We start from the raw sequence: 26952 nt of genomic DNA, 5'->3' as shown, positions 1-26952 counted from the left end.
AATGAATGTCAAGACTATTTGGGAGGCCTTCAAATGTACTATGAGAGGTCTTTTACTAGGCTTATCAAGCAGTAAGAGGAAGAATGCGGAGAATGAAAAAATGGATATGGAGGAACGCATCATAATATTTACAAGTCACTTGTTACGCGACCCCAGTGATTCTGATAAGAGATTGAAACTTAAAAAACTAAAGAGGGAGTTGGATGACATTTTCACGGAGAAGGCTGAGAAAGACCTGTACAGATTAAAGTGTGCATATTTTGAACGGGGGGAGAAGTGCGATCGCTGGCTTGCCCATAGACTTCAGCAACAACAAACAGAAGGGGCTATAACCTCTATTAAGGGGAGGGATGGTCTCATAACATTCAATCCTAGTGAGATTAATAGGACTTTCAAAGAATATTATGTGGAGTTATATCAGAATGAGCCTGGTATCAGTGGTTTAGGTGATACTTTTATGGAAGCCTTGGAGATTCCAAGAATTTCGGAGTCAGAAAAATCTCATTTTAACAGAGTGTTGACTACTGAGGAGATTAGGTTTGCAATTGGTAAACTGAATTCAGGCAGAACTCCCGGATCAGACGGATTACCTGCTGAATTTCATAAGATTTTGCCAGAGTCAGCTGTGGTACTTTTAAGGGACATGTTTAATGAGTCTAAAGAAGCAGGATTGTTGCCGACCTCTACCAATCACGCACTGCTGCTGGTTTTGCAGTGGCTCTCTACTTAGCAGAGCAACTGTAAATTTGGCACCACCCCCGGGTGTGGGGGTGGGAAATTTTGTTTATTCGCCCCGGGTACGACCAGAGCTAAGGCCGTCCCTTCTTGTAATGCAGAAGGTACCGCGGTTACGCAGAAACGTCATGAGCTAATGGCAGGGGTAGACTGCGACCCAAAAGTGGCCCTGGAGATGTTTCTCAAAGTGACCCCATGTTGCACCATGGGATAAAACTCAATCACCCTAAGTAGGGTTTGGGGTCTTCTTGCACGAGAAGCTTTGGAACAAATTGGTCCATTTTGTGTATTTTAAAGCACATTTGTCCCTATATACAAGGATTGCACACATTATCCAGTTGCAAACCCTAGATAAGGAAAAACCATCTGACGGTAATTTGTGAGTAATTAATAACAGAGGACAAGTACAAGTCGAAAGCATGTGTAATTAGCCCAGATATCAAAGCTAGATTGGAGGCCCGCTCCATTATGAGTCTTTACCAGATATGCTGAGACACACAGACATTTTTTTGTCTACTGTTGGTTTGGAGGGTGTCGGGCTGAGGCTCAAGTGTGTTCACCAATGATGTCTGTCAACTAGCATCTCTCCCAGGACGCTGTAAAGGGTTGCTTAGGCAAAATAGATACGACTCCATTTAAATCCTGTGGAAAAGAACCAGCTGAACGTCATTTTTTTTTTTAATAATTTATTTGTAATTTTGACAAAACAGCAACGAGCAAGCAATGGAATTAAAACAATATAAAGGCACGCATATAATAGAGCACATATTTATAAACAATGAACTAGTACATGTTTAGAAACTCATCCCAGATCATAGCATACAAGCCAAGCTTCTTTTGTTTCCTGTAGATTATCCTTTCCATACTGGCAATTCATCTCCTCAATCCACTCCACAACCGTTGGTGCTGCTCGAGACTTCCAACTCCTCAGTGTCATCTTCTTGCACACACAATCCCCCCTGAATAGAAGTTTTCTCTGAGAGACTGAAAGATCTTCAAGTAGATCGTCACAACCCGAGATCATCGTTTTGAAATCTAGAGCAATATCCCGATGTAAAAACCGTAGGCATATGTTATACACATCTTGCCCCAATCCACGGACACGTATACAGCCCCATATCGTATGTTCTAAGCTTCCCACTCCATTTCCACAGCTCCAGCAGTCATCCGAATCCAACATACCTCTCATCTTCAATCTCTCCGGGCACCAATACACTCTGTTGAGGATTTTAATTTGCCTTGAACGTTCTTCTAAGTTAATCGAGCAAAGTTTAACGTTAGCACACATCCCCATACACATCTCAGAAGAAATCTCACAATCTAACCTCCTGCCCCACTCTGCTCTTAGGCCTGCATTCTCTCTATAATTGGACACAATCCGGTTGTACATTCTGCTGGCAATGGAACTGCCACCTGGTTCACTTTTCTGTAGAAAGAGGTCCACAATAGTATCTCCTTGCTCATCCATCTCTTTTATACATCTTTTTAATTTCCTGAAATCACCACTGGAATAGCCGGCTATAGTAAATTTGGCACATAATTCCTCCTCCTCAACCCATCTACCTTCCTTATGAACATCACCAATCCAATTTATTCAACTGAGGGACCATTCCGGCCAAAAAAAGGGTTTATCCCTCTCAACTATTCCCGGATTCAACCAAATAGAAGCATGGGAAGTTTTCAAAGCCTCCGAGCCCAGCATTTTATGTATACTATTCCAAGTGTCCCTCAAGAACACAGTCAATTGAATTTTTTTACAGTGACTATTCGCGGCCGTGAGGATAGCCTTTGGGGGAAGTGGACCCAATAGACTTGCCTCTGCCACAGCCCACCTATCCGGTGATTCCTCCAAGAATGGGATAACAAAGCGGCTAGAAAAGGCCAGATGGTAAGCTCTAAAATTCGGCACACCAAGTCCTCCTTTTTCCATGGGCAATTGCAACTTCCATAACTGCAGTCTTGGTGGCTTTTCATCCCAAAGAAATGATTGCAGCAAGCCATCAATTTTCTTCCAATAGAACTGACTTATTTTCATTGGAAGCATGCCCAATATATAGTTAATTTTCGGAACTGCGGTCATCTTCAGAGCGTTAACTTTGCCCCAAAGCAATAATCATGTCTCTGAACACTCATTTTCAGGTCCACACATACATCCTTCATGTTCTCTCCCACCATATCTTCTATTGCAGGTGTTAGCCAAACACCCAAATATCTCAATTTGTTGGCACACCACTGAAAACCCCAGTCAGATACCAAATGTTTATCACAATGTCGTATAATGGGTAAGACCTCGGACTTAGACCAGTTAGTTTGGTACCCCGCAACACCATAGAACCTGTCCAATAGACTCATTAGATTAGGCAATGACGTAGCCAAATCCTTCAATACCACCAGCAAATCGTCCGCATACAACCATACCTTTTGTTCAGCATTCCGGAAGTTCAGTCCTCGTATCCCAGCATTATACCTTAAGGCAATCGCCAGCGGCTCAATGGCCAAAACAAATAACAGTGGCGATAGCGGGCACCCCTGCCTTGTACCTCTATGTAGCTGAATAGAAGTCGACAATTGTCCATTCGTTTTGACATTGGCCGTTGGACACGGATACAACAAAGAATTAACCACTTCAATTGAGCGCCACTGCCAAACCAGCATGGGGCATCCTGTTAAGGTTGCCTCATGCTGATTTAGCAGCCACGCCCTATTGTAATAAAGAGAAGACTCCCCTGTGCTGGAGCGCCTGCCACCAGAACGGGAGCCAGTGCATTTCAATTCAATAGGGCGACTGCCGCGCCTTCACCCACCATGCCAGCTTGGGGAAGCCCTTGAAAGGGTCCCTTGAGCAGGCATGGCAGGCGGGCTAATGTGGCTGGCGCATGTGACGCATGCCTAAAGCTGGCTCTTATCACAAACTTACCTTAGGGGAGACTCTGACCACCTGCACTCAGTGGGCTCCCAGGACTTGATACATATTCCTGCCCTGACGCCCACTGACCACACGGGGGCGCTGTGGCTAGAAAGACGTATCTGCTTTGAAATACATGAATCAGTAAAATGATCTGCTGTACCAAGCGCCGCATGACTTGCTGCACCTCTTCTCCTTTACAAATCGCTGGCGGGAACGTGGAGGCTTATGACGCTCTGATTCTGGCTGCCAAGGCGTACGTGAAACCTCCAGTAAATATTGATTTTGGGATGTTCGCTTTGTGTCAGCCACAAGCGCGTCGAGCAGAAATGGATCAATAGTTTATGTATAAACCCGTTAAAAAAGACAGCTGTTAAGATATGAATGCTTACATTCCCAGCTGGGCTAACCAGAGCTGCAACTCTGCAAAGTTGCGGTGACTTGTCCAGAGAGGGCATGTGATACAATAAGTTAAGTCTAATCAGCTGGATGTGGTGTCACCAACGGAAGATGGCCAGCAGGGGGCCACAACGACAGTACAAAACATCAAATATGGCTCTATCTCAAGGGAGGGGGGACAAAATGGCACTTTGTCTGGAGTGTCATAAATCCTTGTACCTCCCGTGGAACCAGATAACGTCCCTCAAATAAATGGTCAATGCCCAGGCACATGAACTGGCAGACGTGCCACATTGTTTTGAGGTCTCTGTGTAGGCAGCGTTAAGATATCATACGGTTCCGGCCAAAAGCTCCAGAGCAGAACAGCTCATAGACCACATTAACACTGCCCGGGCAGGGATGTGTCATAACTGAGATAAGAGCTCTAGCCACCCCTAGGTTGCTCATGTCAGAGCTGAATCACAACACCCACGTGTTCCAGCAATGATAGGGGCATGCGCTGCAAGTGGCCAGTGCTGCGGATGGGGGCGCTCGGCAGCTAAAAAGCATGAGAGAGTAATCAGAGGGGCAAAGTGAGAGGGGGACAGAACACATGCTGCTGCCACACGCAGCATGAATAACCTGAGGCCACAAAGCACTGGGCCCCCCCCACACCGCGAGTGCCGCGCCCGCAGAACAGGAAAGGTTGGAAGAGGGCAAGCGGCAGAACAAAGTGGCAAACCAAGGTGCGTACAGCCGTCGGTGCCAGTGGGCAAGGGCAACAACAAAAGCCCCAACAAACAATGTGTGGCCTAAGGCAAAACTAGCAGGATAAAAGAAGGCACTCGGGAGGAAGAAATCCCTTCCTTGGTACTCCGGACGTTGCACCATAGTTATTTTGCATACGCAAAAGACTTTCTTTTCCCATGTCCCACCCACCCTGAAAAAAAAGGGAGAAGAAAGGGAAAGCGGAGCTACGAACATGGCCCATGACGTTGTGGGAATAAGTTGGCGACACAGGCCAGGGACACAACCCTGGACCTTGTGCCCAAAAGTGTACATTTGTTTATTATGTATGATTTTTTTATACTTTACAAAATACGTTTTTACAATGATGTTATGTGCAAGAAAAACCACAGCCTTTTATTGCCAACACTTACACAACGTTTCAGTCACCACTGGGTAATCATATCATTGAGGACCAGTCACTGGGGTTCATTATGAGTGCGGCGGTAAAGGGTTAACGGCACCGGTAAGGATGCTGGTGCCGTTAACCCCTTACCACCGCTTTCCGAGGTCTCTTAGCAGGAGCCGCTAAGGGACCAGGGAGCTAATAACGGGCCTGTATTTTACGGGCCCGTTTTTAGCTCCCTCCCCATTCCCATTGAGCTCTATGGGGGCTCGAATGGGAATAGGGAAAGGTTTTTTGAATGGGGACTTACCGGGCCCTCCAAGGTTGGAATGTCCCCATTCAGAGAACCCGGACACGACATTGGCTACCTCCAAATCCAAACTCGTAACGACCCCCACTGTCTTTTGTCTCCACTGATTATTAAAAATGCACCCAAGCAATGTGAATTTGCCCTCCCTAATTGGTGCTTTGCCACCTCTTAATTGGAACTCTGCCCCCATCCCCATGAAGGACACTATTCGGCATACGACCAGCCGGCAATCGCGGTTTTACAGCCTCTTTATTTCCTTAGCTTCCCTTCTTATGGCCGAGAGCAGACACCACGGGAATACATGGGCTATGAATATCACTGTGGTGGGCGGCCGTCTGTGTTGAAAGCAGGCTGCCCACATGCTGAGCACACAGTTTGCTGCGTGCGTGCGCGGCCTACAGTTTAACATGAGACAATCAAAAGACCTTTTGAAAGTGAAAGATATTGCTTAAACATAAAGCCACCACTTTATTTTTTTTATCTGTCTTTTGTGTGACTTTGCCCCAGAAAGACACTGCCGTCCTTGCGCCCCCACATTTTAGTCATGTGTTGCATGGTATACTTACAAAGTTGATACATGTTTGTCAAACTGCTCAATCAAATGAAATGTTTCTATTGCTCTGACAGAGGCTGTTAGGAAACTGAACTGTGGGTTCTTGGGTCCCAACATTTGATTTCCAGCATAGGGGCATCACACCCACCCTGAACATGAGAATTTAACCAGCCACACCCTTGCCCTGGTCAAATGGTGAATCTTAAAGCAATTTTTGTTGTTAATGCATTTCAGAAAGGGAAAGGATTCACCACAGGTCGCTTTAACAACATCTCAGCAAGAGTGTTCAAACCTTCTGTGCTGCCTAGGTAGCTTTCAGCTTTATGAAGTGTCATTATCGGATGTGGCTACCTGATTGTGTTAAAATGTACTGCATTACCAACAGTGCAGTGCATACACATGACTTTGAATCCATTTCATCGATAGCTAACCTGACACTGCGCCCAGTCTCATTTAAGAGGTATGGTCAAACTCAACATCGTAAACATCTCTATGAGGACAAAGTGAGACTCCAGTCCCCAATGCTAAAAAACGAAGGGGCAGAGTCCTCCCTCCTGCCGCTATACTCCGTTCCTCGCTTCTGGTAAGTGGAGTGGCATTATGAAGGAGGGCGCCATGGAACACTGCCAGGGGCTAGGTGTTGAAACACTGTGTGAGAATTTCATGGAAGACCTTTGAGCTGTCATGTTGGGCTTGTAATATGTGCGTGTCGACTGAAGTGCTAATCAGGGTGAACTTGATGGTACGTGAGGAAGAGTGTGGGGGGGATTGCAGACTGTTAATTTCTGTTTGTATTTGTTCATTAATTGATTTAAAGCTACAGCAACACAAAATGATAAAATGTGTTGAATGGAAAAAAAAAACTTTTTGTGACCGAATGACCTATAAGATTTCTTATGTGGGCCTTTTTGCAACTTTTCAGGATGTATATTAACTTGATGCAAATCTTTTCATTTCTGAAACCTCCTCTAAACTTGCATAATGTTACATGTTTCATAACTACCTACTGCTTGGTTACATATATGTTTGCTTAAAACAGTTTTTTTAGCCTGTTGACCCTTTCTTGTTTGTGCCCCCATCTAGCCCCCCACCTTGTTTTATTTGTGCTCCCTGGTTTACTTCCCTAGTATTGATTTCTAGAGACACCAAAGCTCCCATGCACACCTAGTACTTGCCGATTAATGGTGAAACACCAGTCATCTAGGACAGTGCAGTTTAAGAAAGGTTTCAAGAAAGGTTTTCTGCTGCGATATGTCATGTCTGTCTCAAAGTGTTTGCACCCGTGTATTCTGCCTCAGCTGCGGTTGGCTCTTTGGTCTGCTCCGAAATGGCTCTAGCTCTAGGCCTACGGCGAGTGATAGCCTCCAAGCAGTTCATCCACGTGCAAAAGCAATTCAATGTATCGATCAGAAATGTATATGACAACACAACAACAGTAAACCATAAGGAGCCTAAAACAATAACATTCGAAAAACCATAAAAGCAGCCACTAAAGGGATTGGTTTGAAATATGTAGCCCTATCACCTATCTAGATGTTAGTGTCTTCCAGGGCACACTTGCGGGTCTGGCGCCGAAGAAGACGCACAGCCTTTCAAGTAAAGATTGGGAAGTAAACATTAAATGCAATAATACCTATGTTATTTATGATTGTAGTAAAAGCCTAGCTCGAGAGGAGCAGTTACTATTTCCCTAGTCAATGAGGTTAGGAGGGCTTGCGCCATTGTGCAGAACTCATGTAGTAGGATGAAGGGTTTGATTTTGTGTAGCGTGGAGATCTGCATGGGCAGGTTGGGCCATTTTGGCTATGTGCTTCTATATGGAAAAGTTACTATCATCAATGATGCCCAGAAATTTGGTTGAGTTTGACAGCTGCATTGGTGGATCCTTCCAGGTGCAGGTTGTCTAACCAATGAGGATGTGTTTGGTCATAGTGGGTTTCACTTTGAGGTAGGCGTTTGACATCCATGTTTGGGCTGTAGCTAGGCATTGGCAGAGGAAAGCATTATCCTGGGGGCCACTCACCTTAAAATACAGCCGAGTGTCATCAGCGTATTGTGGAGGGCTATGTTGATTTTGTGTAGGAGAGTTCCCAAGGGTTCCATGCATACATTGAATATGATTGGGAGAGAAATGAACCTTGGTGAACCCCACACATGGCTGGAAGTTGGTTGTATCTGAATAAGCCCATCTGGATGACCTGGAGTCTTCTGGATAGGTAGGACACAAACGATTCCAAGACTGTTACAGAGCAACCCATTCTGTCCACTAGGAGGGAGAGGAGTGTTAAGATCTTGACTATGTCAAAGGAAAACAATATGTGTTAGAGGACTACGAGGCACTAGTACCCTGTGTCTGTGATTTGCAGGGCCTCAACCACCACTTGGATATTTGCAGTCTCAGTGCTGCCCTTAGGGTGGGATCCGGGCTGGTAATCGCACAGGATGCCAAGCTGATTGATTTTGGCAACTAGTTGGGTCACAACTACTTTCTCTGTAAGCTTCCCAATGAACAGGAAGCACATGCTGGGTCTGTAGATTGCTAGGTCTTCTCCACCATGCAAGAGCTTTTTGAGAAAGGGTTGTATGAAACCTTTACTTACCACATCTGTAATGCACCTTCGCTTAGGAAGGTGTTCACAATACTGAAGAGTGCGTTGAACACTGGGCCGGTGAGTTGTTTAAAATTACAGAACCTGGGAGGAAGACGTCCTTCTAACCAGTAGATGTATGGGAAGCAAGTTTGTTTCAGAGATACTTAGAAAAGACCAGAGGAAATCTGGTTTAGCAGGGCTGCGCCTTGGGTGGGTGGGCAGGATGACTAGCAGGGCTTCCTTTGGTTTTTCAGGCACTGATGAGACCTCTGATATTATCAATTTTATTAAGGAATGCTGGCGCCCGGGGACAGATGTGACCTTATCGCAGTTCTTGACTACTGTGAATAAAGGTCCTTTGCTCCTTTTAAAGGCTGCCTCAATGGTGGAGCTATAATAAGTGGACTTGCTCTGGGAGTTCATGTGCCTGAATTGGGTGCACAAGGATTTGGGGGATGAGAGATCCTCTAGGACAGCGGTCTTCAAATGTTTTGGGCCTCGGACCCCTGAGCAAAATGTGGGCAGGCTGGGCCCCCCGAAAATGCCAAATGGACCGTATATCCAAATGGCTATGAACTAGTGTGCACCGTCACCGCACACTGCTGGCAGTATAGTTCCTAGGCTCCCCCACCTACTCCCATCACAGTCTCTGAGCTCCCTCATCCCACTCCTAGCCCCATCCCTGGGCTCTCCCAACCCAATCACAGACCCTGGACTCCCCCCATCCTGCTCCCACCACAATCCCTGGGCTCCCCCAACCACGCTCCCAGCACAGTCCCAGGGCCAGCGGCAGCTGGTAAATTATTTAAGTGGAGTGGCCCAAATATTTCTCCAAGATATTCAATAGCGACTGAGCGTAGCGAGGGAGCCCGAACCAATCAAGGGAGGTTCAGCGGGATTCTCCCCAAGGATATTTCTTAAAATAATGGGTTAAAATGTTGCATTTTGGAGCACACTTAAAATAAATGTGTAGAAAGCCAAACAGTTTGCAATTGACAATGGGTGCCCGGGGGTAGCCATGGTATTTTTAATGGACATCTATGATAGATGTCCAGCAATCAAATACCAGACCTGTCCCCTGATCCCCACAGCGCCAAACACATGCACACCATCAAAGTTATTATTTGTGTATGCAAGGCACTGGAGGTCGCAGGTGGAAAGCATGGCTCATTGAGCATGTGCAGATGGGGAATTGAAACAGCATTGCTTTTGACAGTTCAGTCAGCCCAGACGTGCTCCCTCAGCTGGAAAAAGCAGCTGAGGGAGCGCTCAGTGTTTCACTGGGCTGGCTCCTCCATAATGGGTGAGGGGGCTGCTGAATCGATAACCCTCACCTATCATGGAGGAGCTGCCCCTGCCCAGGGCTCCCACCTGTCCCACTCCTCCCTACCCATCTCACTCCATAGTCCCAGGACCGCACACCCTCTCCAAAAACAACCCCAGGGCTCCCCCACCCACTCCAAAACATTCCCAGGGCCCCCCACCAGCTCCAAAATCAACCCAGGGCTCCATTCACCCTCTCCAAAAACAACCCAAGGGCTCCCTCACCCACTCCAAAAACAATCCTAGATCCCTCAATATCTCCAAAAATAACCCGGGGGTGCCCCGTCCACACTACAAACAACCCGAGGGCTTCCCCACCTACTCCAAAAACAATCCCAGGGTTCCCTGCCTAGTCCAAAAACAACCCAAGGGCTCCCCCACCTGCTCCAAAAACATTCCCAATACCAGAACCCACCCACTCCAAAGACAACCCAAAAGTGACCCCCGACCCAGCCCAATAGCAACCCCAGGACTCCCCCACCCACTCCAAAAATAATCCTTTGGTCCCCCACCTGGTCCAAAAACAACCCCAGGACTCCCCCATCTTCTCCAAAAACAAGTCAAGCGCTCCCCCACCTTCTCCAAAAACAATCCTAGAGCCCCCCACCAGCTCCAAAAACAATGCAAGGTCTTCCCCACTTGCTCCAAAAGAATTCCCAAAGCCCCACACCTGCTCCAAAAATAATACCAGGACCCCCAACCCACTCCAAAAACAACCCGAGCGCTTCCACACGCTCTCCAAAAACGACCCTAGGACTCGCTCCTTACCTCGTGTAATCCTGGTCCCGCTTATCTCCTGCAACTGGATTCAAACACCCTGGAAGCACACTCTCTGGAAAGGGAAAGAGAGCGTGCTTCCAGAGTGTCTATTTCCTAGGTCCGCCACTCCCAATGACCATAAGCTTGGCCATGTCACATTGAGCATGTACGGCAGGGGCTATGATAGGATGAGATATGCATGAATGTGCATGTGCCATCCCATGGCTGGCATTGCAGGCTCGGTTCCCAGGCCTCGCCCCCAAAATCAGGCTGCACCCCCCCATTTGAAGACCTCTACTCTAGGCTGAGGTCCTTGCACCACTACTTTTCAAATGATCTAATTGAGCTTTTGTTGGCGGTGAGCACAGGTGTGTACAATTGTGCATCCGGTTTTACTTTGGTGTGACTAAACGTAAGCGGCACATGAGAGTCCACTAGTTCTTTGGCAAAGTGGTTAAATGTATCCAGAAGAACTTAGGCATTCCCTGTGGTGGGGAATGTTGTGAAGGTTGCCTCTAGTGCGTCTAGTGGGAATTCTGGAAGGAGCAGTATATAATTAGAGGGTGCTTAGCCTGCCCTCTGTGGGCAGCCTTGTTTGTTATATGAGACAGGAGATTTCAGTGTATTTCCAGACGAGGGGGAAGGCATTCAAGCATGAGCGGTGCATGCAGATGAAGAAGACAATATTGAGTATATGGCCTTTGACATGCGCGGAGGAGAGTGTGATCTTTTTAATGTCCTTGATGTCAGTCATGGGGAATAGAGAGCCATGTAGGTGTTTTGCTCGTTGGGACTCAGGAACGTTGAAGATTCAGAGAAATATATTATTGGAATAGGAGACTGTTGCTCCACCAATAAAGAGAGACCACCAATAAAGTTACCACTTCCATTTGGTGTCCTGTCAATAAGGAGGAATGTAATTGATTCATTGTTTAAGATGAGAAACTAGCAGGAAACAGATTGGAAGGAGCTGTGTCCGGCATCTTGATTACCTTGCAGGGCCACTCGATCTTATGGATGACTGCCACCCCACCTCCAGCTTTTCCCATACAGTCATTTTGTTGGATACTGTTGCCATGGGGTGGGAGGACATTACATATGTTGGGGAGAAGTGTGTTCACCATGTTTTGGTGATGAAAATGGTGTCAAGATTGTTATTGGTTATGAGGTCAGCAATGTCTGTGGTGTTTGCTACTGCTGAGCAACCGTTAACCAAAATTACTGGGTGAATGTGATTAGTAGGCATGTGTTGCAGGTATGAACGTGGGTTATTGACACGGTTCACCAGGGTAGCTGTCCATGGCTGATTTGGGCATTTGGCTAGGCATTGCCTGGAGATGATGGGAATGGGTTGTTTTTAAAGGAGACACATGGTGATATCTACCCGGTGTACGACAGGAAGAGTAACTGGTCCATGGCCCTTTCCAGGCCCTAAAGGATCTCTTTCTTTCTATCCCAATTTTGTTCGATGAAGATTGAATTATTCCTTGCAGGAGTCTTGCTCAGACTCCGAAACTCCCATGCCTGTCAGAGGAAGTGGGCAAACATTATCACCACTGCTTCGCTTGCAGTACTGTGGGCCCAGACTATAGCCTTATGGAGATGTCCAATGCCCACCTCTAGAAGTAGAAGCTTCAGAAAGTGTGCTCTCAACGGTGGCATGCACAGGGAATATGAACATAAGATGAAGATCTTTCAACAGCCACAACCTACAATTACACCTATACTCTGATACATCTGGCCACCTCAACTTTCCTATGCCAGAGGAAAGAGATAGGGAGCCTCTCCAAGCTAAATATGCAAAATCCTCACATCAGGCTTACCCATGAAGTAGGTTTCCATCCATATACTTGCTTTAGATCAGAACATAGCGCATACCTAGAAATCAAGGCGATGATCTCCAGCCTTTGATGGCCTCTTAAACCCTAATTAGTACCTCTGATTCAGCTTACAAAGGTGGGCTTTAAATAGTTGCTTTGGTTACTCCCATAGATGGCACAAAAATGAAGGCCAGTAAAGCCCTCCCTAATGTGTATAAACCAGCCCTCATTCTCAAATCCTAGTTCGGATCCCTACCAATAAGGTAGCTCTTGTAGATGGTATCTCATCAAGGTACTTATGATCTAGTTCCTCATAGGTCAGGAGAGTTGAAATAGCAAAAGGGGTCCTGAGCAAGGTATTTAAAGAAACATTCTTACCCACCTGTAAATTCGGGCATTTAACAAAACCCCAAGGTTCAACCGCATACAGGGTGCCAGACTTTGCCTTGGCATGGTAGGTGTTAGCCGTAGAGCAACTGAAAGCCATTTAGCAAATACCAGGTATCTTCATATAATGCAAACATTCAATTACCATGATTTGTGTCTACTTGTTAACTTGACCCTACAGTCAAGTCAACCATGCCTGCAAAGGCATACCATTTATCCCCAACCCCAACTGTTGAAAACGTGCATGCCATTTTGGATGTCTGCCACATGGGTTTCACCTTTTGTTGTGGTTCAGAATACAAAAAGGGTGACAAGCAGTAACTTACCTTGGACCTAATTGGTAATTAAATTGGATCTCAACGCATGCCATCAGACAATTCTTTTACTTTCAGATTAGTTCCACCTGTGTGAGTCTCTGCTCCTATAGATCTCCGCTTCTGTGCCTTTTAGTCTGCAGGGGTTTCATCTGATATTAGACCTGCCTCTTGTTAGTGTACCAGGGGTCCTCTGATCCCAACGTATAAAATCGTAATCCACAAAGGAGAACACACCGGGCGAGAATCAACACTCTTTATTACAGCGGGGCGAGCACAAATAAAACAGAACAGCCAACTCTAACTAATTCATGATTAGTTTGATACTACAAATAAAATGGTCAAGGCATTAGAAAAAGTTGCAGCTCAAAATCCTCATATTTTTCATGTTTCCAAAGAAACGCATTGGCCTAAACTATGTCATATCCTTAGAGCTAAACATATGTTAGTAGATCGTGATTGGAGCTAACAGATCAACAGTAGCCAAACTCATTGCCTCTCCATGTGGCGCCACATCGCTTCTCACCCCTCCCATAGACAATTTGCAATTAGTAAAATAACATTTGTGCTGACCACTGGAACTTTATTATTCTACCATTGGTCAGCACCATTGTGAAAGGAACACAAGACACCCTGCTTCTGTTGGGAAGGGAGACATTCACATGGCACATGCTGGATAACGGCTTCCGCAAACCCTTTGGTGGATACTCTGAAGGTTGGCCACTTCCCAGGGAAACGGAAACATAGTTTGATTGGTCCTTCCAGGAATACTACTCTGTTCTTCTTCCCCATTCCCATATCCACCTGCCAAAAGGCACTCGTAGCCTTAGTGAATAGGCCTTTGGACTATTGTAAAGCAATGTAATGTAACCCCGGGGAGTACTTCAACAGAGATTATTAGCAGACTGAAGGTGGCTCAAAACAGATCGGTTTCTGGATGTCAGAAATATGACGATGTGGAAGCTAATCACAGGAGGCTGCTGTGGCTTCTACCGGCCACCTGACCAGCCCACCCTCTTCATCTCGGAATGGGCTGACCTGGCCTCTTCTCTCCTCTCCTCCTCTTCCCGCTAGGACTGACACACGTTTATAGGTTCTGTTCCCTGATGAAGCAGAATCTGTTCTGAAAACTGTAGAGCTCTAAGTAATGTCAAGCTCAGGGAATTGAGGTGATTAGTTCACAACGGCGATATGTAATGGCGATATGTAACGGCGATATGTAATGGCGATATGTAAATCTTCCAGAAGACTGACTGACTGAGACAAAAAATAAAATGAAAAACAATACAGGAGGATCTCCTTCTTTTGCTTGTTCCACCCACTTCACTGTCAACATGCCCTGGCTGCAACTGCTTGACACATGTGCTGCACTAGGTTCCCGCCTACCCGATTCCCTGCCGATTCCCTGCCTGAGTTAAAGTTCCACTCCTTTATTCGTAACACTTCTATTACTGCTCTAAACAAAAACACAACTGCAACATACTTAGAATTTCACAGCAACTAATTTGCCGACTCTATTGGCCAGCATTTATGGCATGCATAGGTTTTGTGAAGGCATCGTCATCAGAACAACCAATGAAGCAAGGTACCTTTGCAAAGTTGTTGCGGTCGGCTTCCGATCCAACTCTTGCTGCCCCTGATGACACTGTATGTGGCCTGCGCTCTCAATGCATCCTATCATGGGGGAAGCAAGAAGTGGGCTAATTGGCTCATTATTTCTCAATTCTTTGAATTCAGAACCCCACATTCTGACCTCGTTGCCCCCAGTTTGTTGCGCATTATGCAGTGTGCGATTTATGTGGAGCAGTTTTTCAGCCATCACGTGTGTTCATATCTATAGATAAGTGTTTTGATAGCATGAGGCATGCTATTTTTTGCATCGTTTTAGTCGACATAGCTCTTGCATGTTGAAGTTTAAGGACTAGCGTTCTGATTTCACGTTGTGTGAGTACAGCTTGAAAACATCCCACTGTTAAGATCTTTTGACATGTTACCAGCATGGCCTTGAAGAAAAGTTGCCAACTTTGTAACCAAAAGGCCTTGGTTTTCTTTCAGGACTCTGCATGTGTACAACAGTTTGTCAATGTGTGCAAACAATTTCCTCTAATGTTCTGACACACTTAAGAAGTGATTCGAGTGCTAGGGTGAAATCGTAACACATAATTTGAAGCATAAATTGAAGGAGAGTCATTCCCCCTGGAAGCCTTCTGGTGTACCTTTGAGCGTGCCATTCCTTCGCAAAACGCGCTCAAAGAATTACCCTCTTTCCATTCCTGTTCAGGGAATGCCCAGCCAATGTGTGTTGATCTTGTTTGGCATTTTGCTCTTTTCTCCAAAAACAGCTGGAACCACCGTTAAAATGATGAGCCTTGGTGGGTGACATGCAGCCATCGAGAGGGTTTGGCCTACAACTCCCAGCAGCCCTAACTAGTGTAACCTATAGTGAGCCATCATGGGAGTCCTAAGCCACAACACCTGGAGGATTCTGTGCTCACCACTGATGTAGGGTTTTCATTCACTAGCTGAAGACAGTTTTAATATGACACATATACATTATAGCAATAACCAATTTGAAAGCAATCAATTTACGTTTTTCACAGTTTTACGGAAGTGATTAAGTTGATCCAGTCCCTGCTGCTTTACTGACATTTGATCTTTATTAAACTTTAATCAGTCAGACTGTTCTCCAGTTAGAAACCATTGATTTTCTGCCAATGAGTCTTATTTAGACATTCATACGTACATATTAATTTTCTCTCTGAGAGGATAGTGGATAGCAGATGGCCATGATCCTGCTCTGATCGTGGGTTCATTAAAACGGTATATTAACCCCACAGAGAAGCGCATTTTGTTAACCGTATACTACAGTCAGAAAGACCTTGAATACAATACATTACCAAGACAATTGCTTTGTATTTAATGTATCTTGTACCTTGTATTTTGTTTCTATTGCAATCACTGCTCCATGTATTGCTACCTTTGCACTGTAACTAAGTTTTAAGATGTCTTGTTTCTGTTGCGCCCGTCTACACAAGGGCTTGGTGCGCATTACCAAACAAAATAAATAAACAAACAAAATAAATAAAATAAACATCAACCCCCAGTCACACATTAAAAACCTTAAAACCTGTGAATTCGTCCGTATATGATTCCACAACTTTACCATATGAAATATTAAATTACAATCATTCCCGTCCATAAAACATCCCACACGTCACATGGATTCCTATGAACAGTAACATTCCATAGGATCTACAGTAAGAGTTACGCATTTCCAACGGAGCTTGACATTCAATCAGGAGATGCTTTTTAGATTCAATGCAGTCAAACCCACAGAGTCTACAAAATCTAGAACTCTGAGGCCTGCATTATCTTGCGCCAACTATCTCCAAGGAGTCTGCAGGTTACATTTGACCATAAAATGTCCTCTAATCCTATTATGAGCTGGAAAGACTTTAATGTAAGCAGGTAATACCTTTCTGTTGAAAACATAGTGAACAAAATACCCTCTATTTACTTCAGTGGCCAGCATAATTGTCACATTCTCCTTGTTGTATTCCCAGAGTTTAGTATTAGCATTGCTTTAAAAGCTGGGATCGATAGTAGATTTAAAATTGAGTCCACCTCTGGGATCCAAGATTTCGCCAAGGATTTCACCACCCTGAAGTAATCAGCCTTAGAGGTGTTGCACATTTTACAGTAAGCAAACCGCCATCTTTTAAATAAAATGCTCGTATCTTGGCCTACTAACTTCGAATATACCATCATATCCCTATATGCCGCAGTCATCGCAAGGTACTGTAATCGAAATTCAAGATGTATATATCCCACAGGACTAGAGACAGGTATTCTAAACAGCGACCTTAGGGCTTTCCCCTCTATTCGTTCGAGTTCCCTACTGAAATTGTGAGCCTAGTTCTCGGCTCACACAATAACAAAGGGAGTATTTTAGTTCGATAAAGCATTGCGATAATTCCCGAGGAAAAACTGCATGTGTCCCCACAAATCACGTCCATCCACTCTAGGACCTTAATATGAGTATGTTCTCAGTGCTCTTTCCATTTTAATTTATTATCAACCACAACCCCTAAATATTTATATGATGTTAAAGTTTTTGTCAATTTTAATGATTTAATAAATATCCAACTGAAACCTTTCCCTTTCCTACCCACTTTTAGCTAAGTTGATTTTTAGCCGATTTTCCAATGCAAATAGACCTAGAGTGTCCAATTGGGCGTGCAGTCCCATTGGGGTATGGTCTAATAAAAGCATTTCATTGGCATATCACATCCACACTATACAAACAATCTCAGGAGTCGTATCCAAAATAGACAAAGCAAGACTATGGGCCTCATTATGAGTCCGGCGGTAGCCATGCATTTACCAGCACCCAGCAATGGGCAATTACCGGGGCATACCAGCCCCGGCGGAACTGGTAATTGCCCATTGCCGGGTGCTGGTTTTTATTACTCCCCATTCCCATGTGAATCCCATTGACTCAGTGGGAGTGGGGAGTCCGGATGCACCAGCACCATTCATCAATGGTGCCGGTGACATCCGTCAAGGTCTGCTCGCGGTGCCGGTATGCCCGCAAGGTCTGACCTGGCGGGCGGGAAGGCACCCGCGAGCAGAACACGTGGTTTGCTGGTCCAGTAACAACGGTACCGGCAAGCTTACCGGTACCGTTGTTACCGGACCGGCAAGCTTGTAATGAGGCCCTATGTTTATTTACAGGTTGCAGCCAGTATGAACAAAGCATCCTATCAGCCCACCACCCAAACTAATTACACAACCTGCCTCCAATTCACCTTCCCTTATATCCCCTCACTGCCTTGTCTACTTACATTGGTCGCACATCCATGTAGGTATCTCCGCCCCCCTTTTAGTACAATAGACCACATTGTAAACAATCGTAGTCCATCTACGGTTTCCATCTGTCCTCCTGGGACAACCAACCCTTTCAGGTTAGTCGCTCTATTCTGATGCTATCCGGTGTCATGGTCTTCAGGTGTACAGTGTGGTGCCGACGCCCTCTGACGCACATACGGTCAAGAATAGTGCCCCATTTTCCAAACAGGTTTAGGTCAGTACAATCCAAGATGGAGACCATCAGGTAGCCTTCAACAAGTGTCCCTGAGAACTTCCAAAAGCACTGCCTCACAAGCCATTTACCGCATGTCCATTTTAGTAGAAGCTCTTGGGTGATAGCATTACCAACATCCAATAGGCGTGAAAAAGAGAGAAAAATAACAAGCATCTCGGGTGCATACATAATTATAATACTGTAGGTATGGAATACTATTCCCGGACGTCTCCCATAACATGGTTTATCTACCCATTATGATAGTCATACGATAGCCTTGATGGCACCATTTTACAGAACAAATCAGATTCCCCTCCTCCCTCGGAAGCCATCAGCATTAACACCTCTATAATGAGGAACAGGAGTAGATGCTGTCACTGCCTTCTGCAAAACACAAGGCAGTGAGTTGGTATCAGACCATTTTATCGGATTAGCACATCAAAATCGTTATTGCCCTCTCAGCCAATCAGAATTATTACAATATAGTCAATAACTGCTGTTATTGACTGCATTCTGAACATTCTGTCTTAAGAAGCAGACAGGGAAACAACAATGCAATTTTCAGGAAATATGTTACAGAAAGACAACTGCTCTCTGGGAGGACACATTTTTTGTTTTTGCTGCGGCGTGCTATTTAACATATGAAAGAGAAACCTGAAAATGCGTTCACTTTCTTGTAGAGAAAACGTTTACTTTTATGACACCTAATGCATGCTCATGTTAAACTTGTTCCAGTTCAACCAAGTTTCAATTACAATGCTTAGCTTATGAATACATGTTATTTAAATGCTTCAATAAATAAAATACAAATACTAGAAGAAATAAAACCACATTTAATGTATTTACTTTACTCACTCTTAAAACAACATTTGTAACTTCAGGAAAACTAAAAAAACATGTATTGCTACTACCACCATACCATGTGCTAATAGCATTAAAGAACTTGCCTCGGGCCATAACTTGATGGTAGGTCATTATCCCGTGTTAACAACCCCTCCATCACTCTATTAGGCTACATTATACCTATACCCATTCTGGTGAGAGGTTCACTAGAGTATTGGGTCTGCACATTAGAGTGTTGGGTTGAAACACTGATTTAGATGTGTTGGTTTCTTGGATAGTGCATCCCTGTTCCACAATTAGGGATATGTGGCTTAAATGTTCGAGCGTGTGGTATCTGACAATGGATAGTAATAAACCTGCCATAGCAGTGGATCCAAGTAAGGTTTTGTAAAACATCTATTGTTAGGATAAATATGTGTTCTGTTTACTGAATGTGATGACATGTAGATTAAATATTTTATGTGAAATGCACATTTCCACATTTATTAGGAAGTTGTTTTATAAATGTGTAGCATTGTGAATAGTTTTTCAAGCTACATTTTTTATTTTATGGACAGGTATAGTCTTTTCGAAAATAAATGAATTTTGACCAGACCTGCGACCCCATTATACTGGTATGTGGGTGATACCCGCACGGCAGCAAATGTTGGAAATCGGAGTCCATGGCACACTACTGCACTAGTGTAAAGGGGGCACCTTGGTGATTGCTGATTGTTGCACTGCATCAGCAGCTAGGCTTGATAGTCTTAGTGACTTGACTAAATTAGTACATCCGTGATGCATGCACTGTAGCAGAATTTAAATGTGATGTTCCATAGGAATCATTTATGTGAGTGTGATGTTGTTGACCTGGTAGTCCATATGAATCCACTACACTGATACAGAAGTGATCCCTGCAATTCAGCAGGAGTTTGATACATTGCAAATTTGATATGCATACTCATCCTCATTTAACATTTTTCTCTTTCTCTTCTCTTTCATACAACTCCACCGGATTGCATTTCCTGCAGAGAACATCACGAAAGCATGAATGTTGACTATGGCCGTCAACCACATTACCTGCTGGATACCTGGGCTGAAGTTCGTTAGGATGATTTGGAAGCATGCTTTGTTAATCTTGTGGGTTTCAACGCTAGCCATTGCAGGAACTTCACCCACCTCTTGCCCGGCAACCTGTTCTTGCAGCAACCAGGCCAGTCGGGTGGTCTGTACCCGCAGGGAGCTAGTGGAGGTACCAGAGAGCATCTCAATCAACACCAGGTACCTTAATCTTCAGGAGAATAGCATCCAGGTGATCAAGCAGGACACTTTCAAACACCTGCGGCATCTAGAGATTTTGCAGCTCAACAAGAACTTAATTGCCAAAATTGAGGTGGGTGCTTTCAATGGACTTCCCAATCTCAACACCCTGGAGATGTTTGATAATCACCTGACTACTGTCCCTACACAAGCCTTTGAATACCTCTCTAAACTGAGGGAACTGTGGCTGAGGAATAACCCCATAGGGAGTATACCGTCATATGCGTTCAACAGAGTGCCTTCCCTGCGGAGGCTGGACTTGGGTGAGCTTAAGAAGTTAGAATTTATCTCAGAAGCTGCCTTTGAAGGTCTAGTGAACCTGAGGTATCTTAACCTGGGAATGTGTAACTTAAAAGATGTCCCCAACTTAACTGCCCTGGTGAGACTGGAGGAGCTAGAACTTTCAGGGAACCGATTGGAAATTATCCATCCGGGATCTTTCCAAGGGCTTGCCAGCCTGCATAAACTATGGTTAATGCATGCCCAAATCAAAAGAATTGAGCGCAATGCTTTTGATGACCTGAAATCACTAGAGGAGCTCAACCTCTCTCACAATAAACTCATGTCACTTCCCCATAGCCTGTTTACACCCCTTCACCATCTGGACCTGGTCCACCTCAACCACAACCCTTGGCACTGTAACTGTGATGTATTATGGTTAAGTTGGTGGTTAAAAGAGACAGTGCCCAGTAATACCACCTGTTGTGCCCGCTGCCATTCACCACCAAACTTAAAGGCTCGATACATTGGGGAACTGGACCAGAGCCATTTCACTTGCTATGCCCCGGTCATTGTTGAGCCTCCTACAGACCTGAATGTCACAGAAGGAATGGCTGCTGAGTTGAAGTGCTTGACTGGCACCTCTATGACATCTGTAAATTGGCTCACCCCAAATGGAACCTTGATGACACACGGCTCTTACCGAGTACGCATTTCTGTAGTCAATGATGGTACACTTAACTTTACTAATGTCACCGTCCAGGATTCAGGTCAGTACACTTGCATGGTAACCAATTCAGCAGGGAACACCACAGCTTCTGCCACACTCAACGTTTCAGCTGTTGACCCTACTGCGACTACACCCTATTCCTTCTTCACCACTGTCACTGTTGAGACAATTGAGACAACTCAGGAGGAGCCAAAACCAACTGACAAAGTACTTGGCCCAACTCCTTCTGGGGGCTGGGACAGAATGACAACATCACTAACACCACGCAGTACAGGTTCAACAGAGAAACCCTACACTTTCCCAATTACTGATGTTGCTGACCATATCATGAAGGATTTAGATGATGTGATGAAGACCACAAAGATCATCATTGGCTGCTTTGTGGCCATCACATTTATGGCCGCTGTCATGCTCATCATCTTCTACAAGCTCCGTAAGCAGCACCAGCTACACAAACACCACGGTCCTACAAGGACCATCGAAATCATCAACGTCGAGGATGGGATGCCAACCACCAACATTGGGGACAATCACATGCCCCTGCCTGCTATTGAGCATGACCACCTGAATCACTACACAGCATACACAGCCCAGTATAACAACAACACAAGCACTCTGAACCGTGCCAAGAACCCCATTCTCAACTCCATCCATGAACCTCTGCTTTTCAAGAACAGCTCGAAGGAATATGTACAGGAGACACAAATTTAATTATGCAGTATACAAGAGTGTGGGGGTAATACAATATATCATGAAACGCAACAGCAATGGAAGCATTTTAGTTGCCGATATAGCAAACACAACTACACCCGCATCAGCAGTGTGCCTCTTGTTTAGCCTTTTACCCAAAAACATTTGTTTGCAGTATAAAAGTCCAAACAAAAAAAAACTATGTGAAAAAACTGACACAACTGGAAAAGTATTTTGATATAATGAGATGTTTTACAATCCAACTACCTGATGTTTTACAAAAAAAACAAAAAAATCACAAAAGAAAATGAAGGAAAAAAAGCTTATTTTGTGGTACAGGTCTTTATTCGTAAATTCTATTTGAGATCTATTTTAATCAAGGAAATGTGTAACCATACATGTGCAACTCAGACAGACTCAATCTGGAGATTACTGAGGTGCAAACTGCATTTTATTCTTAATAGTATGACTATTGAATGACTGTTGCTTTACTCTGGTGAACACTCCCAAGTGATAAGAGGCATTGACGAGACATCTCAGATATAAGAAGCAGGGGTATTTTCTAAATGTATTAACTGGGAGCAGTGGACTGGGAATTGTGTTTTCAGACTGGAGTTTTCGTAAACGGAGGATCCCCGCTCTGGGCTTTGCTCATTCTGTGGCCCCATTCATTTGTGGGTCTCTTTGGAGTTTTTGTCTTTTTTTATAATTTTTTTTTTAATCATAAAAAAGATGTTTCTCACCCTAAAGAAGGACTTTCTTTAAGAGAACCTGTGCCATAGCTATTTCAACTGTGCCAACATTGTTACGAACTTTGCACACAAACCTGAAGCATAACAAAAACAGCAAAAAAGGGAGTTGTACAAGTTATTTTGGAGGCTTCGATATTGGGGGAATTCGGGAGAGTTTAAGGTTTGCACTTGTATCCCCTACAGAAAAAAACAACCACCTGTAATCTTAATAGTGTGAGGAGTATTTTTATGTGGATTTCTATGCTGGAAATATATGGCGTGACTCAAGAGGATCTGGGTATGAACATATTTGCGTTTTTTATTTTTAGGGTGGGAAAGGGGTGAAAGTTTAATGAATTTGGGTGCTGCTTATTTGAAGCCGAAGGCTCTAATGATCCTGTCACAGCATTTCCACAGTCAAAGAAAAATGAATAAAAAACATCTAAAGATGGTGTGTTTGATTATATGTGAGTGCTCTAGGTGCAGCAGTTGGGCATTCACACCTTAAAAGATTACTGCACGGAAGGAGTATATCCCAGGAGCGTCTAAGAAAGAGTGATCTTCTGTTGCAGGAGCTCACAGGTACCTCATGTCCAAGGAGGACCACAGCTGCATGGACAACCATGGTAGGTCCAGGTGCAAAGGATTCCAATTGTACAACAAAAAGCAAAACACATAGGAAAAAAAATTGGTTTATTTGATAGTTTTCTACAGAAGGGAATGGAAAACATGAACATAGAGTTGACATATGTAGGCACCACTTTTATATCTTCTATATATAACATTGCCTGTTTGTTTAAACATTGCCTGCACATACTTTCCATTGAGGGGGGAATAGGGAGGGGGTGTTGGGGTAAGCAGTTCAGGATCCAGCTGAGTGTCACCTCAGTTAATGACAATTCTAATGAAAATAAGGAAACCATTGCCTCAATGCCCATTATCATTCAATCATCTTTGTCCATACAACAGGAAGATAGGTCCATATACAGGAAACCAGCAACTCCACTTGGTCTCCAAAACAAAATAACCTTTTTTATCACGTATCCCCTCCCCCACCCGTTAAAGCCATACATTTATCTTTTGCTTCGAGGATCAGGTACTTCACTGGGTTTTGCTTAATTACTTCTTTGTGTCACAATCTGCTCCCTTTGCTCTTGTTCCTGCGACTTGGGGGGCATGATTTGGGAACGGTTTCATATTGGACTTAACTTCTGAACCCTACAACACAGTACTGTGCTGATTTGGGAGCTCAAATGCCCTATTTTCCATTTCATGTCCCTTCCGGGCCCATTATGCTTTTCGTCTCAGTATTCCTTCCTCCGTGTGTTGTTGTCACCCTTGCAGGACAAGGTTGGGTGGAGGATAAGCAATACCTTTGGCTTCAGGTGCTAGCAAGCATAACACCTGAGGTGTGTGATCATTAGCCAGCTTTAATTGATTGTTTGCTTCAGGTCAGTGCTGGTCTATGTTGCAGTATTCCTGTTTGTGATTGGTCACTTCTTATATATAGTATCTAGTTCCTAGTTTCTTATGTTTTGTTACTGGATTTCGAATGAAGTGTGCCTTTTAGTATTTTCTGCTTCCTCGATTCCCATTTTGTCTTCCTCTATTTTGCACCCAGTACTTTCCAATGATTTCCTTTTCATGTGCAGGCCTGATTTTTTGCATTCTTTATTTCTTCATCTTTACCTTCCTCTGCAGTGTAACCTCGATCATTTATAGATTTACTATTTTGTACCATTTTCCTTTCTTTCCTCAGGTGGGCAGAGGAGGGGGAGGTTTTGCACTTGTAATTTTGTTTTACCTCCTCCTGTTCCTTTACTTTCTCTTGGAGTCTGCTCCTGGTTTTCCCTTGCACTCCTCTCTTTGTTCCCTATTGAGTGTTAGGTGTAGTGTGCTGTTGTATACAGCTCCTGGGTGAATGCCTAGGTTGTCCTCACTATTCTGTAAGACCTACTCCTACTTCCCTATTGGTCAGGTGTCTTATTTATTAAGTTATCCTCACTTTGATGTTATAGCCTTTCTGTGTCCCTGTTTGATCAGCAAGGTTTGTGGGCTTTGCTGACACTCCAGGAGGTGTTCCTCGTCCCCGTGAGTACTGTTTTTAAGTTACCTTATACAATACCATCATGGGTGTCACCTCACAGATCCTGTCATTGTTTGGCCTGTATGTGGGTTTAGCTCTGACAGTGCCTGTAAGAGCAATTGTGGGTGAGGAGCTTGACAACTTTCTTTGTAGTCATAAGGAGCTTCTAAGTGCTTACCCCAGATCCCTTTTCATATATTTGTGCACATTTCCCTTGCCATATCCGCTGCCTTTGTCCTATCATGATAATGACTTCTGAACCATTCCTGTAACACATGTGTGCATCCCCTATGTACCGTGTTCCATGATATCCCTACAAAATATCCTTGTGGGAGTGGGGGTTGCAGGGTTGTCCCCCGCAGGGTCCATGGGCCAATATCACTGCAAAAATATGCAGATATTTTTGTATCGCGCTATTTTTGCAGGGATATTAACACATGCAACCTGTTCCATTGCTTCCCAGTAAGGTTTATGCTTTATAAATCCCATTGTTGGATGTATTTATAACTGCTTGCATTTTCATCTACTATACTTGTACATTTGCATCTACTGCATTTGAATTCAATGTGCAATGTTTTAGGAAACAAGCAAAACAGATGTACAACTGGTAAGGGGGATAGAATAAAATAAAAATGTATTTTGGTGAGAGAGCTTGCTCCCATTTAAAAAAAAAAAGAAGAGTAAGAAGCAAATGCCTGGCAATGGATGGCCTCCTGAGCAAGCAGAGTTTTGGTATAGCACCTCTATTGCCAACCCCCACCTCCCCAACAGGTTTGCCCCGGATTTGTGGTGTCTAATCTCTATGCTTTCAATACACACTGTAGTTGGGGTAATCATGCTTCCCGCATCACAAAGTGGAGAACCAAGACATACCTAGCTATTTCTTTGAGTCCTTTATTTTAAATGGTGCATCTAATGGATATGTCTGCAACACAGCTCCCTTCTAGCAGCAGGGTGGCAGAGCCACACCCTAAGGGGCATGTGTACAAATTAAACTCGTTTCTGCTGGTGACTGCTGATTTAAGTGCAACAGAGTTTTTGTCTATTCTGAATTTCCAATATGTTAGTACATTTACAGGCATGAGGGACACAATGGACTTCTTCCCCAACAATTTTGTCAAACATTGATTGGAGCATGTTGCTACAAATGCACCTCTAGCCATTTCCAAAGATTGGCCAATAATAGCTGTGCATTGTTTTGGATGTGAACCAAGCGATATCTGTGTGTTTAAGACAGAGGCATTCAGAACCAGTATTTGCTCCTGGGCAGACAACTTCATAGCCCTTGATAAACCCTGAAATTGCCTAACTGAACCAAAACAATATGCTTGTATTTCCTGGACCCCTTCTTAGTGCCTACACAGATTTCAGGATCCATGTTCTAACCCCATCATCTGTGCCTTTATACATGCCACACAGGTGCTTTGGGGTTTCTTGCCAACATGATGATCTGTAACATGTACCATGCTGAGTAGGAGCCTCTACTGGTACGACATGTCTTGAGAGTTGAGGCTTTTCTCAGGGGATATGGTAATGTAGCAACTGGGTACACACTGCTCACATCCCTGTCTGTGGTTTCCATATCAATGAATGCAATGTTAGAGTTCATTTTGGTGACACCCTTATGGAACAATGTGATATGTGCTATTCATTGTATGGAAAATTTCAGCACAAGGATATACTCTGAACATATTTACCTGCACAGGCACAGCGCAAGGAACCTGAGGGTGCTGTGGATCTTTCTTCTGCTGGCTTCCCCTATGCCTGTGAGTATTTATTCAAGTTCTGCCACCCAGCATGTTGGGTGGCACTTCTGGCAGTCTGCAGGAGTGTATGGGGCAGGGTAAGTTCCAACGCTTTGCCTTCCATCCTTTCGTAACATGTATGAACTGCATAGTAAAGCACAGTCATCACTTTACCTTTTCTATCATCTCCCTTGCATCTAATTATCCTTCTCTCCTAACCGATCCAGTTACTCAGACTATTCTTGTTGGCACTGCTGCGCCTTCCCCTTCTCTCAAAGAGACTTCTACTAAATCCAGATCTCACACTGCCTCTTCTCCA

At 44.3% G+C, this 26952-nt stretch overlaps 1 pseudogene; it reads left to right on the top strand.

The window, feature by feature from the left end:
• Positions 1 to 23251, top strand: part of LOC138452628 (leucine-rich repeat-containing protein 4B pseudogene) — an 889435-nt pseudogene extending 866184 nt beyond the window's left edge.
• Positions 23252 to 26952: the final 3701 nt, after the last annotated feature.

This window comes from Ambystoma mexicanum, chromosome 1p, assembly GCF_040938575.1.
Source record: "Ambystoma mexicanum isolate Mex_15411 chromosome 1p, UKY_AmexF1_1, whole genome shotgun sequence".
NCBI lineage: Eukaryota > Metazoa > Chordata > Amphibia > Caudata > Ambystomatidae > Ambystoma > Ambystoma mexicanum.
Note: the sequence above shows the minus strand (reverse complement) of the source record. Positions and strands in the feature narration are given on the sequence as shown.